Consider the following 14091-nt stretch of genomic DNA (forward strand, 5'->3'; position numbering starts at 1 on the left):
TTGTAGCTTCAGTTTCAAAGCTGTCCTAACTTTCCATTTTTACTTCTCTGCAAAAAATGTTTCTCTTTTAAAAGTACTACAGTACCTCATTTATTTTCTTCCTCCTTTCCTTCTTCCCTGATCATATGCAACAGCAGAAACAGCTTTTGCTAGCTTTCTCTGTGCTGGCAAGAAGCCCGAAGATCCAGCTGACATAAACCTCAAGTCAGCAATTCCAACGTGAAGAATGTCCTTTTCAGAGCCCCCATTTCACAGTCTCCCTGTCACGGAGCATCTCAGCAGCACCACACAGAAGAGCCTTGCACTGCCCTTCCTTCCAAGGTGAGTTCTCCTTGCTCTGTTCCTTGTGCTTTAGTGATTAGCTCTCCTTACCCACCCCTTGCTGCCCAGCATTTGCGTGCTGAGTTCTGGGGGAGGCTGAACGAACAGCATCGGTCCAAAACAAAGCTCCCAGCAGTGGGTTCAAGGAGCGACTGCAAGGCTCAGTGGGTCAGCTCCTGTCCCTCCCAGACCTCATTATACTTGAAGCAGAGCCTCCTGTACTCAGAGGGAAGCAGCTTGAGAGGCTGTGTGAGCCTAGACAAAATACAGTCAGCAAAAGGTCCCTGAGTTAAATACACGTGTGCTGCTGTAATCCTCACCCGCTGCTGGATCACTGAGTTTGCACCAAAATTTCTAACATGAAAGAGTCAAGAGCTTCACAAAAACTGCTGGTGCACAGTGGCAAGCATTCAGAAAAACAAGTGCTGTGAACAAACTTAAGGGTCTATCTCATGCTTTAGTTGAATAAGGTGAATTTGATTTGGTTTTTTTTTCCCCCAAAGGAATGAAATGATTTTTAAGGAAACAAAGAACACAGTAAATAAAGACTTCACTGGGCTGCACAGTGATCTGCGCTACAGCTTCGCAGCACGGAAGTGGTTCATCCTGCAATCACAGCACTTCATATAATATCAAAATAAGCGCTTATTTCTCATGCAGTTTTCTTTTCCGAGCCTTTCTTTAGTGGACACAACAAGTGAACACTGTGCTTCTTGTTCTTTCTCCTCCCCTTTCCTCAGTGGTCCTTTGGTATTTACCTCCTCTCATTTTGGATTTCCTGTCTGTACCCTAGGGAAAGGATTTTCCTGTGAGAAACAAATGTCACATTGCTGATCTGTTTGGATGCCAATAGTCCAAACCTATCCTCCATGTGAAGCAAAGCTCTCATCTACCTGCTACCAGAAGAGTACTGCGCTCAGATTTTTTTTTTCCTGAACCATTTCATTTGGAACTAGCTTTAGAGCATCGATTTTCTGGTCACTAACAGAGCTGCTATTTACATTTTTTAGATTAAGATGGATGCAACTGTTTTGGGTAACTGAAGACCTAAACTAGACTAAATCTCAAAATGCAAACCAAACATCATTTTGAAAACATACCTACTTTCTATCGGGTCCTGCAAAGCTCATATGTTTCGGTTACTGTATTTGATGTTTTGCTCTGAGAGGGAGAGAAAAGCAAGTGAGAATACTCCATATTTCTTCTGCATCTATACAGAGAGCAGGGCACAGTGACTCTGGCAGAAGCATCCAGATATGGTGATATTAAACACACACAGCTGTTTCTGAAATTACTGAAAGTGGTTTTGCATAAGAGAAGAAATATTCCTGGCAATTCCCACCTAATTATTCATGGAAATAAAAGTCACCAGCAGGACAAGAGAAGGAAAAAACGCTCTGCAGTTGAGCAGCAAAAGTCCCAGGAGATGTGTCTGCACAGACAGTTGGGACCAAAAACTTTCTTCCCCTCAAACACAGATCAGAGCTGTTGTTTTTTTCCAGTGATCAGAGAGACCAAAAAACCTTTAGCCTCTGGGCTGGATCATGTCCAAGGCTGCTGAGCCTTGGGTGACTTGCTGACAGGCTTTGGAAGTGCTTGGGAAGAGAGATGCCACCTCTCTTCTCAGGCTCTGCAGAGGCCAGAAGACACACCACAATTGTGCTGTGAAGACAGAAAAGGTATGGGAAGCTCCCTGGGGATTATGTTTATGTACATGCATGCTCAAGTGCAAGGTGTGTGTCCTACACTGAGCATGTGTCATACCAGCAGAGTGCAAAAGTAGGGCTAAGGAATGGGGTAGGATATATTGCTTAGTGCATTTTCATTTAGAGGCCTTCAGGGTGTTTGGTGCTTAGGATGTTGAAAATGCCTTAGATTTCTTTGCTATTCTCTTGTGGTATGTGATAAGAGCTGCTGGATTGCCACGATTGCAACGGCCCGACTGTGGCAAAATTTTCAAAGCGGGAATCCAGCAAAGGCAATTATTTATTTCTCTTAAAATAGTGAGCAGTGTGAGATATCACACACTTTACATGGAATAAGCCACTGGGGTCATCCAATCCAATGCCTCACAAGCACCGGGGTAATTGGTTAGACTCAGAAGGTCTACAAATCACCCATTCTGCATATACCACAAGCCACAAAACACTCCCCAAAGCTCTGTAACAGCTTGAAGTTGTACAGCACAACCATTCAAAGACACAGACTGTTGTTTGCCACAGTCGGGCCGTTGCAATCATGGCAATCCAGCAGCTCTTATCACATACCACAAGAGAATAGCAAAGAAATCTAAAAACTTTTTAATACACATGAAAGAATGTCTAGAGGTTGAACCCTGGGTAATGCATTCTGGAAAGCTCAGAAAAGCCAGTGCTCTGGCCAGTGCATCACCAGAGAGCTAGCTGGGGTTCAGAAGAATGCAGCAGAATTATGTACAGCCTTGCTTCAGTCTTACCTTGAACCCATTTGCTTTTCATTTTCTGCAGTGTAAGTGTAAGAAGAATCTAAATCTACACTTAGTGATCATTCATGGGACTAATGAAAGGCAGATGCAGACAGTGCTTTAATAAAAGTCAGACTCAGTTGCACGGGAAATTGTGTGGAGCCTGCAGACACTTTCAAACCAAGGAACTATCTGTGAAAGGCACAGTTGGGAGAATCTTGAACTTTGTCTCACAAACTCATAATGTTGGATATCTCTTAAGGTCAGGCATAGAAACAGACTGTCAAAAGCCTTTTTTTTTTCAAATAAAGACACAAGGGACAACCTTTCTGTCACAGCAAACAACTCACTCACATGCTAAACCTAGTCAACAAAACAAACATGCTGAAAACCTGATGTTTTCTAGGCAATGAGGTAGGTGAATAACCAAGGAAAGCTCATTCAAGGGAGAAACTGTGCTGGATGCTGTAGTAATCAAAGAGTAAAACTGGACTGTGATCATGCTGACTGTACAACAAAGAAATAAAGCAAACCTCCATAGCCAAGTGCAACTCAGCCAAATTCAACTCTGTAGCAAGTAAATATTCCTATGTGGAAAGCTCCATTAGAATTGACTTAGGCCAGGTGGGTCTGGTTTGTGTTTTATTCTGACCTGGCCTTTTCCTTCTAATTGATGTTAATTTATATTTCCCACACTGGAATCTGAAGTTGCATTCCATATAAAGGGTTCACTTGCTTAGCTGGAGTTAAAAGCTGAGATACCTGCTTCTCTGACACTGCAATAATGAGGAGATCCATCAGAGCACTGCCACATTCTAACTGGTCGATACGTCTGCATCATTTATCTCTTGCAGTTGGACAGGTGTTGGAACCTGGTACTGCATTTTTCTGATACAAAGCCTTCTGATTTCAGAGCAACTCCTAAAACACAAGTTCTCACATATCAGTAAGCACTGCAGAGCAGATAACACCTTGCTTGCTTGAAGCTCCAGGTGCCTGACTTCTGAAAACTCAGCTTTCACTCAGAGAGGAATTTATTTGGCTGTGACTTTCTTTTCGCCTTATCTGCATGCTGCCCTGATGACTTTCTGGTTTCTCTTCCACATGAACAGCCACCTGCATGTTAATTCAATTCAATGTTGTCAAACCCTCTACCTACACAACACATTCTTAAACAGCTTTGCACATACCCTCATTTTTGGGGTGGTGGCTCCTATTGTTTCAGCTCTCTATTCCCTAAAGCCTAATTGCACTTTGCAGTTGATTTAAATGAAGGGTGGTTTTTACACCCACTACCTCCAGCAACTGCCAGCATCACAAGATGTGCATTTTTATTACCCAGGCAAGCCATTGTATTTACGTCCCTCAGAACTAGTCAGCAGGACACTAACCATGGACCTCAAGTTTTCTCAGACACACAGATCTCTTCCCAGGGAACTTCTAAAGCTGCAGACCACCTTCCTCTACATGCCTACAGGAATGAAACCTTGTATTTAAATGCAGTGGCTCCCTTTCCTTTGACAAAAGTAGTCTTTTGTACTACAGGAAAATGGCCCATCCACTCTTCCTCTTGCTCTATAAATCATTCTTTCGTCCCCAGCTAAATCTATTTTCTAGTTAAATATGCCAACAGGCTGTTCCCTTTGCTGAAAGATCTGGATTTTGCCTTAACTGTAGGTTCATAACTTTGTGAAATGCAACTCTACACATTTCAAAATTAACCTGTATTTTCAGCTAGCCTTAATGTGGTAAGATACAGCATAGCCAGAATAAAGAAATTTTTACCTTTCAGTCAAAACTGGCATTTTTGGCAATGAGTAGAAGCTGGCTTCATTCTCTGGAAAGCTCTTGACATTGGGACACCCACATTCAAGTTCCTGCTGTGTTCATCTGAGTGGGTCTGGAGTAAAAACTCAGGCAGAACTTTTAAGTGAGATCCTGTGTCAGGTCAGTGCCTGACACCACAAAACAAACATTCATGAATTAAAACATCCCATTAGCATCCAAAAGCAAACATTAGCACAACTGAGTTAACAAGAAAAATATATTTGTAAAAAAGAAGAACGTTTCAAACTGTTCTCTTTTCATTCCAGCATGGAATAAACAAATATCAGACTTCCAGTGCTGCTGAGGAGCAAGCACCATACTCCAGCAGTAACAGAACTGCAGCGCTGGTAGCAAAGGGGTTTGGGCAGAAACCTTTAAGATTTCACTGTTCATAGGGTATTTTCAGACTTTTGGATGGTTCTTCAGATACAAGTCTCCTAGAAGCCAGCTTGTGCCAACTTGGCTCTCCCCAGCTTCTTCAGGTTTTTTACTGCCTTTGCTTCCTGGCAAAAGCTGACACCTGATGGAACAAAGACTGCTGCCCCTTGCAGAGCTTCACAGAGCACAGGATGGTGCTCTGAGTGCAGCAGCAAGCTCTCCTCCCTGCTCCTCCACCCTGATCCTGCCCTTTGCAATGACCCCCTTTAGCACAGCTTCTGAATGCTCAGCTCTAGGCTGGGTCACTTCCAAGGCTGAGGAACAGCCCTCATTTCCCTAATGACGCCAGCCTGGCCTAGAGCAGGGATGTCCTTTCTCTGACCCATTTGACAGAGGAAATTTATCAGCTTTGGAGCTTTTCCACTTTAAACACCTTCAGTGCCACTTGCCAAGACCTGCTCCACTGAGCACACAAAGGAGCACAGTGTCATGGAGATAAATGAGCCACCTCCTTAGGATTCTTCAGCCTGGCAGTCGTGCCATGGCAGGAGCCTCACCTGGCACCTATTTTTGTCAACCAACAGTTCATAACCTGGAGGCAACACATTGTTGTGAACAGGCACAAGCTGTTCATAGGAACAAATAAAAGTGAATGCATGGGCAGGCTTTGGAAATCCCATGGAAGTTTTACCTGATGAATGACAAGCAGATTGCAAAATGATTAGACACTTCTGGGAAGTACCTTGTCCCATAACTGCTCCATCCCAGGAAATTGCCTCATCACTAGCAGAACAGTCATGCCGCCTCTTGCTTTTTGCTCTGTGGCTCTATGAGTCTTCCTTTTCTGGCAAAATCATGAATTCACATCCATAGGTGAGGTGAAGAGCCTCTCTGTGTCAATTCTTTAACTGGATAAGCAATTGTCCTGCACAAGAGGTATAAGTTTGAGCTGCCTCAGGAAGGGGAGGAAGCTCATGCTGAACTATTATTCCTGCTTCCTGGATGAGAGAGGGGCACTGACACAACTCCAAAGATAACAGCCAAACCCCCAATATATAAAGTAACAGTGCAGGTGCCTGAGCCCAAGCCATGAATCCTGGTTTCAAATAATCCCTTATTTCAGAGTTGTGAGCATGCAATCAGCTTGGGAGAGCACAGGAATTTTTGGCACATTTTTGTTCTTGTCAACAGCCTTTCCTTGGCTGTTTGCTCTCTCCAGTAGGCTATGGCTAGTAGCTCTATTTTGGGCACTTGGACCAGGACTTGGAAACGCAGCACAAGCCCTCAGTTTTTAAAAATTAGGCATGTTGCAACTCCATGTCCTCATTCTGCTGTTGTCCAAAACAGCATGTGCTGCAGAGTAGACACACAGAGGAATCACACAGGTGACTGACAGCTGGGAATTTTCTAATTTTCAAGCACTCAGTTCTCTTTTAATGAGATTCTAGAAACACGCCTTGATATGTTTCTAAAAAAAAGTTTAAAAAGTGGAAATTATATCACATAGAAATTTCAGAACTTAGTGTGAACCCCTGAACTCTGGGGTTAATGGTAAAGTATGTGTCACATCTCTGCCTCAAAGCATGAGGTACTAATACTGCTCTCTGAAAAGGTGTACACATTTCCCAACCTCAGTTTAGAGACCTTCAGTGAAACGTCCTATAACATTCAGCATGTCCACTTACTGAACAGTCCATGCTGGACTTCTGGAATTCATAACATCCGAAACAGTCAAATAGAACCCTTCATGTATATATTTTTAAAGTAGCCTTGAATGCACATATTTGTATCTGCTCTTTCTCTAACAATACTGAGCTCCTCAAGGAATGGCTGACAGAGCATGGATGCTTGCTATGCTTCTAAAATGGGCAGTTTAGGAGAGAGTGAACTTTTGCCATGCACAAGAGGAGGTAACAAAACTGGCTGTTCAACTTAGCTGGCTTGTCAACACGTTGTCCCCATAATTAGCTGTGCCCTCTGCAACCTTTTATTATGCCAGCTGACCTAAGAAACATCAACATCTCCTCAGACCTGAAAAGTGTAGAGTCCTGGTCAAGAAATGGCATGAGCTCACCTTCACAGAGACGTGGTAATCCTCAGTGTGAATGACTCCTCAAATTCAGTCGTCACTCTCCAAAAGCTGGGGTCAGGACCCAGGACTTCATTGATGAAGACGTATTAAACCCTGTCCAGCTCAGAGCACACACACTGAGGCTGCTGAAGGCAGAACAGCCGTACAGTCAGAGCCAAGTCACACTGATATTGTATGGAGCCTATTTGGAGGCTTGGCCTCAATTAGCATATAAATGAAGTGGTACACGCAGTCGCAGCTTGCCAGAAAATGAGACAAAATAATCCCCCGGTTTGGCAGCTCTCTAGAGCATTTAGTTTGTGAATGAAGAGCCAGGCACACTTTGAAGCCAAGCTGGGTCCACAGCTTATAGCCAATTGACTTTATGTGGCAAAAACAGGTCTTGAGAAGTCATGAAGGAGACCAATGCTTTTTCCTGCTCTTAGTTTCTATTATAGGAAAGTGACTTTAAAGATACTCATCACTGTTCCAGAAGACTGATAGCATTTCACCTATTGCGTCCACAGGCCCAGATGAGCTGTGGTAGGGCCCTCCCGCTGCAGGCTTCTGGCCATTAACGGAATGCTTGATTTTGTTCCAAGTAAAGGAGAAGGAATGGAAAGTTCACAGGAAAAATGATACAGAGAGATGTGACCACGTAGCTGCTGAGCTTAGACACAGAAAGAAATTTTACTTAGGGATTTTTGTCAGGTAAAGAATAAGGACACAAAAACAGTAACAAAGACCTTCAAAACTGGTGCACAACAGCATAGAAAGAAGGAGTAGCCGTGTTTACTTTTACTGCCTGTACAAGCCTTTTAATGTATTTCAATTGAGACAGAAGTAAGAAGTCTTGTGTTTTTGTGCAGATGCCTTTCACATTCATTAGGGTTTAGTTTTTCTTCTTTAAATATTTTCAGTTGTCAAGGGCTCAGCTCAGACACAAAAGTAGGGGAACGTAAGCACAAAGGTATGCAGATTTTTCCAAGAGTAGTGCAGTCTTCCTCTTATAACTACATAGTCTGCTTTGGGGAGAATTTATTTTCTAGGAGAGAAAGCAAAATAGATTTAAACTCAGGTAAAATGCAAAGGGAAGGTCAGTGCTGGGCAAGAATGGTATTTTTTCTTCATACTTTAAACACCAGTTTGGAAAAAACAAAACCCATTCTCCATTTGCATTAGCAACAATGGTCAAGCCTAGTCAAGCATCTTGTCCCCTATCCTGGAAAAAATGCTTCTCTTCATTAAAGGGGAGAAGTTACAGGAAAATCTCAGAGGGCTCTATTAAAATCCTCTCAGCACCCTTCAACTAACTTACAGTTTCTTTTTACACAGAGTTTGTCCCTTCCCCTCATTTTTAAGCTTCAGTTTAGTGCTTTCCTACGATGCTGTAGCAGCTGCACTCTGGAGCAGCACAGATGACTCACACTTTGCAAGTGCCCTGGGCCTCCTCCTCAGAGGAGTGAGGTGGGTGCTGTGCTTCTGCACTCCTACCCGTTTGGCCTTGTAGGCATCTGAACATGTGGGTTCCTGTAAAAATCCAGAGTCATGACCTGGTCCTGGACTTTCTGTAGAAGTCCCGTAGATACAGTCCCATCTGCTCCTCACAACCAGGAAAGCTGTGATGTGAATAACCTCTTTTTCCGTGGCATGAAATAGTCAAACAACCTTAATGAAAAGCAGAAATGACAGTGTGCTTGAGCAAGAGCTGGGAATTTAACAACTTGGATTAAAGAAATATGCGACATCCAACTTGATTCAGTGCAAAAAAAAATTAGATTAATGTCACAAGACAAGAAACATCAAAATATAAGTACCCTTTGCAAAGTCCCCCTTGTCCCTCTCATTCACGTTACCCACCCCTCGGCAATCTGCTTTCCTGGTAAGCCATTCCTGGCACAGCTATTGCGTGAAGGGTGGTTTCTGATCTTGCACTCTGTAATATCCCATTCAAGTTTCAACAGGGGAGAAATATTTCACTGAGGAATTAGCATTTGTTTAACCCACCCTCACAAAACAAAAAAAAAGGAGCAAAGTGGTTCATCAAAAATGAGTATAGCAGAATGAAATAATCCCATGACTCAGTGTTGAACCAGAGTGATGATGTAAATCTACTAGTAACTTCAACTTGTATCTGTTCAAATTAAAGGGCAAAACTACTCTAATCTTGTTAGGTCTTGCATATTCTGACAACACCACCTGAACTGGAACAGCAACATAATTTTCCAGTTGTCTCCACACTTTGTTTCTTGTGGTCAGAATCTAAAAGTAGCTCTGGGAAAAAGAGAGGGCTGCTTCCAAAATTTTTTGCTTTGTAAATACATTTCTAATTCATGCTTGTAGGCATATAACATCACCTCCAGGATCATGAACCTTTTATGACCATGACCTCCAGCTTAGAAACTACAGTCTATTACAAAATGAAGATGCTAGCTCTGTCCTGAACTCACCCACAAAAGGTCCTGTACAGATTAATTTGTAAATCTTGTCTCTGTCTCTCTTCCCCCACCCCAAAAATGCAAAAAAGCAAAGCAACATAGCTTAGTAGAGCAGGAATATTTATAATTCTGTGGAGCTTTTTCTTCGTCTGTATTATTTTAGCACACAGTCACATTGGTCATCACCTTCCTCTACTTGCCTCGACGCCTGTGAGAGCTGCATCCAGCCCTGACACCAGCTCTTGCCTCTGGTGCAACTTCCAACTAGGAAAGTGTACATCGTGAACAGTTTTTAAGTATTCATAAAGTATTGACCCTTCCTGTACCCATTGCTTGTAGAACTTAGCATTAAGAAGGGTCAGGAAGAAGGTTGATTTCTCATTTAAGGGAACTAACATGTGAAACAAAAATCTCAGAGAAGCTGACAACTTTCTGTGAGCTTCAACATAAACTACAGAGACCAGCTGCAAACTAACAGTTGGGTTTCAGCTATAAACAGACTGAGTTCTATAGTGGGTTTGTATACCTATTTTGGTGAAGTTATTTATTCTACAGGAAAAATGCTCTTTTTAAGGCCCCGGGAAGGCAGGGGGATGAGAGGAGAAAAGGAAGTCCTGCTTATGTTGTTAGAAGAAGCTTCACTTCTAGACTCAGAAATGGACTCTAAAATAAATGTTTCACAAAGGCACAAATTTGGAAAGTCTTCAAGAAAATGATGCCTTTAAAAAAAAAAAAATCCCACAGCTCTTCCATCAGGATATTTAAAGCTACTTTCCTATCTTTAAAAGCACACCCTGTCTTGTGTTTCCTGGCTGGGTGGCGAAAAACCCCCACAGAGGTACAGAAATTACAGCCAAAGGTAAACAATAGTGTGTGTTTTAGTATCTGCATGAGGCAGTGAGGTAAACAGAATGAACACTGGATTGAATACAAAGGAGAAGAAAGAGATAGATTGCTCAGGTCAAAGACTCTTTGAAGATTGAGATTAAAAACTGTCCTCTGTGGCCTTAATACAAACCATTTATTTTAAAATTATTTAATTTTACTCAGTAAGTTGCCGTATAAGGGTAAAGCCCAGGCTGAAAGAAGGGCAGCTTTAACTAAAAGAAGCTTCTAAATGAAAACAGGTGATCTCTGTCATCTTCATCTAGTGTGAAGCACAGAAATACTAAAGCATGCCATTTCTCATGCTATCCTATTTTGTCCCTCAGAGAAGTCCAGCTTCTTCCATAGCTAAAACTGAAAAGCAGGCTCTTCTGGTTTGTATTAAAAAAAAAATCAAGTGAAAAAACCCCAAAAGATGAGGTATTTATTGTTTTATTCTCAAATTTCTGCAAAACACCAAAGTGGTCTGGAAACCTAATTAAGAGTAACAGGCACCCAAATGGCACCAAGACAGGAAACATTTCCAGAAGGCCTCAAGCCAGGAGTACCCTGTGAAACCAGTACAGCTTCACTGAAGGGCCCTACTCGTTCCTTCCAAAGATGAGTTTGGGGAGCCAGGAGCCATAGGTTGTAAGTCTTAAGACTACACCAGCCACTGATTTGTCATCACTTGGTTTCTTCTCCCACCATAACCTATTCCACAGATACTTGGGTGTTTAATCATTAACTTAAACTAATATTTAAAAATCTAGTTTTGTGTCCCTCTTTCTTCTGGTTTCTGATTTTATTTTCTGTATTAATAATGACTGAAATGTTTTTTTCTTGTTTAGCATACAGTAAATACTAAATAATACTATATGCTATATAAATATATACTCTGCTAGTTCTGTCACTTATCTTATACATTATATTTAATAATTTAATCCCAGAGCATGCTATGCACTCCTGCTTAATAAAACTTGATGCATAAATAAAATTCTTTTCTTATTCAGTATTAGCAAGAGAAGTAAGTATTAGCACAATACAGTGAGAAATTTATTCAAACCAAAAATACAAATTAAGATCAAATTCTAGGCCAAATAGAAAGGAGCACAAGGACCAACGAGTTCACTTTGTGTGCTCGTTTTGATGGACTCCAAATGCATTCTGCTGGGGAAAAAATCAAACCATTGGCATTTTTTAGAAGGCAAACTAATGACATTTTTACTGCCTAGCTCATTCAGAGCCTGTTATAGTCACATTTCAGAAGGATGCAGTTCTGCATCAGTATCTCCAGCAGCAAACCTCTGTGATTTTTGTTATCTCTAAGCAGGAACCATTTGGACAAGAGCATCAGCACACGGCACCAGGCAGCTGTGCGACTGCTGCTCACAAAGGGGCGAGGCACCAAGCAGGGATTCTGCTGGGAAGCACGGGCCCCAGGGAGACACTGACATGGACACAGGACCTTCAGTTTGGCTGAGTGACGTGGCTTAGGGGAATTTCAAATGTCAGCTTTTATCTCAGCAGGTGAGCGCAAGATGTATCCTGCTGGGCCTGGGAAGTTTGGTGAAGTATTAATATGGGTGTTTGAAGCAAATAACTCCCATTTTCTAGGAACCATTGTAAGGATTCTAATGGGACAGACATCCAGTACTCTGTTTTTAACTAGAAAGTTCTCCTTTTAGAGATTAATCCAGAATGAAATTTCACTGTTGCCATTTTAAGTTCTGCCTACTTATTGGCTACTACTTCTAATGCTCGATGCCTGCAATCAGGCTGTTAAAATTTAATGCACAGTATATTATACATCTGTGTACCTCTGAATAAGCAACTTTTCATTGTCTTATGTATAGAGTTCCACTTATTAGTAAATTTCAGAAAATATTTTAACAGGATGTAACCAGTATCAATTAAATCGTGGCTTTATTTTCCACAAACAGAATGCTCTATACTTTCAATTTGAAATTGTGAAAATATAAATATACATTTTAAGACCTATGCAAACATTTAAAAAGTTTAATCTAAGGTGATTAATCTGAGAAAACTGGAATCTTTATCAAAGTTGCAGAAATTACCTGAGCAATATTTGTTCACTTGCCTGTAAATATGTAAATATGAGCTAGGTATTGATTTTGGAAGAATTATTATAGATCTGCATCAGTCTGAGTAGGGAATTTAGACCTTATTATCCAGTGTAATGGGAAGGAGTCAGAATAATTTTCTATAGCTGAAAATGCTTTCTTTTTCCCATTTAGTTTTTGGCAATTGACAAAATTTATTTTAATTCATCACAAATGTCATTGACATTTTGGTAGAAAGCCAAGACTTTTTCTTTGAACATCTTGTGCTCAAGTGTCACATCTGGTAAAACTAATATTTTTCAAGTCTTGCTACACGTCACTTAGTTTCTGATTTATGATATACAAAAAAAAATCTATATTTGGGGGGAAAAAAGTCTAGAAAAATCTAGTGCCATGTTCTAGTTCACATGGTGGTGCTTGGTCAAAGGTTGGATGTGTTCTCAGAGATCTTTTCCAAGCTAGTTGGTTCTCTGACTGATTCTGTGAAAAAGACTGCCAAAAGTCACCATTTAACCAAACTTCTAAACCAAAGGCTACAATTTTTCTCTGAATTCAGTCAGAACAAACAAGTCTTTTAAAAAACGCTGGGATTTTCTCTGCACTACAAGAATTGGAAGTATTACAGTGCTCCCATTTCATAGGTGCCCACAGCAACAGGAATGAAATTGAAAGACTGACAATGTCTATGTCAGTGGTGATCTCAAGAGAATTAATCCTGGAAATAAAATGATGAAGAATTAATTTTTAAATATTTTAGTCCATATTTTCTAAAGTAACTGTGAGTTTAGATCTCTGATTTGGCATATGCAACATGCAGAACTGCTCAGATTGCTTTGTTTTTCAGACAACATTGAAGACTTTCCCTCTGAAAACCCAAAGTCATCTGCACAAAAACACGATGTCTTTTAAGCAGACACCACCAATTGTCAGAGAATTAGGCCATGCAATTTTAGCCTGTGCCTTCAGCAGTGGCTTCGTTATGGATTACACACAATCCACATGCACAATACTCAAAGTAAATTGTATTTTCATGGCCAAGGGAAGGATAAGGTAGTTTCACTCTCTAGGTTACATTACAGGACCAGTCTCCTCTTTCATCCCATGCACCCCATTTAATCTTTGATCTTTCTATCCAGGATATATTAGCAACCAGTGACACCACTACATCTTTGAAGAAGGGACAATACAGTATCCAGGAGCTGTGTCACAAGAATCCCTTTTTGTTTCCTTTCTGAACTGCCAGATACCCATCCCGTGCCCTGGAATAACTTTGGTCTGAGGGGAATTATAATTCCATGGGGCAAGTGGCATGAAGTAGCTGCTTCTGCAGATCATTCATGGCACAGGATGCTTGGGGCAGCAATGGCCTGAACCCTACGTGTGAGCCCACGGGGCTCTTGGCTGCCATGGGCAAACTAAGCCCTGCTTTGCTGTACAGCAGCCACTGACAGCCCGTGACATCTCGGATGTGAGGAATGGCCAAGTACTTCTCTGAAGCAATGCTCCTGCTCCAAGCTGCCTGCCTGAGGAAAGGCTTTCTCAGCCTTGCCCCACTATTTAGGTGGTCCAAGTGCCCTTGGCACTTACTGGGAGATACAAAACATCTGCAGACATTCAGCCCGAGCCCTGGATTTTTTGGCAGCTGACGTTCACCTTCAGGAGTGT

At 41.6% G+C, this 14091-nt stretch overlaps 1 long non-coding RNA gene across 1 annotated transcript; it reads left to right on the forward strand.

The window, feature by feature from the left end:
- LOC125321228 lies at positions 1-13176 on the forward strand. The gene is made up of 3 exons (XR_007201490.1): positions 1-321; positions 1115-2000; positions 11676-13176. It is a non-coding gene; the product is annotated as an uncharacterized LOC125321228 (long non-coding RNA).
- Positions 13177-14091: the final 915 nt, after the last annotated feature.

The sequence above is a fragment of the Corvus hawaiiensis genome, chromosome 2, assembly GCF_020740725.1.
Source record: "Corvus hawaiiensis isolate bCorHaw1 chromosome 2, bCorHaw1.pri.cur, whole genome shotgun sequence".
NCBI classification, from domain to species: Eukaryota; Metazoa; Chordata; class Aves; order Passeriformes; family Corvidae; genus Corvus; species Corvus hawaiiensis.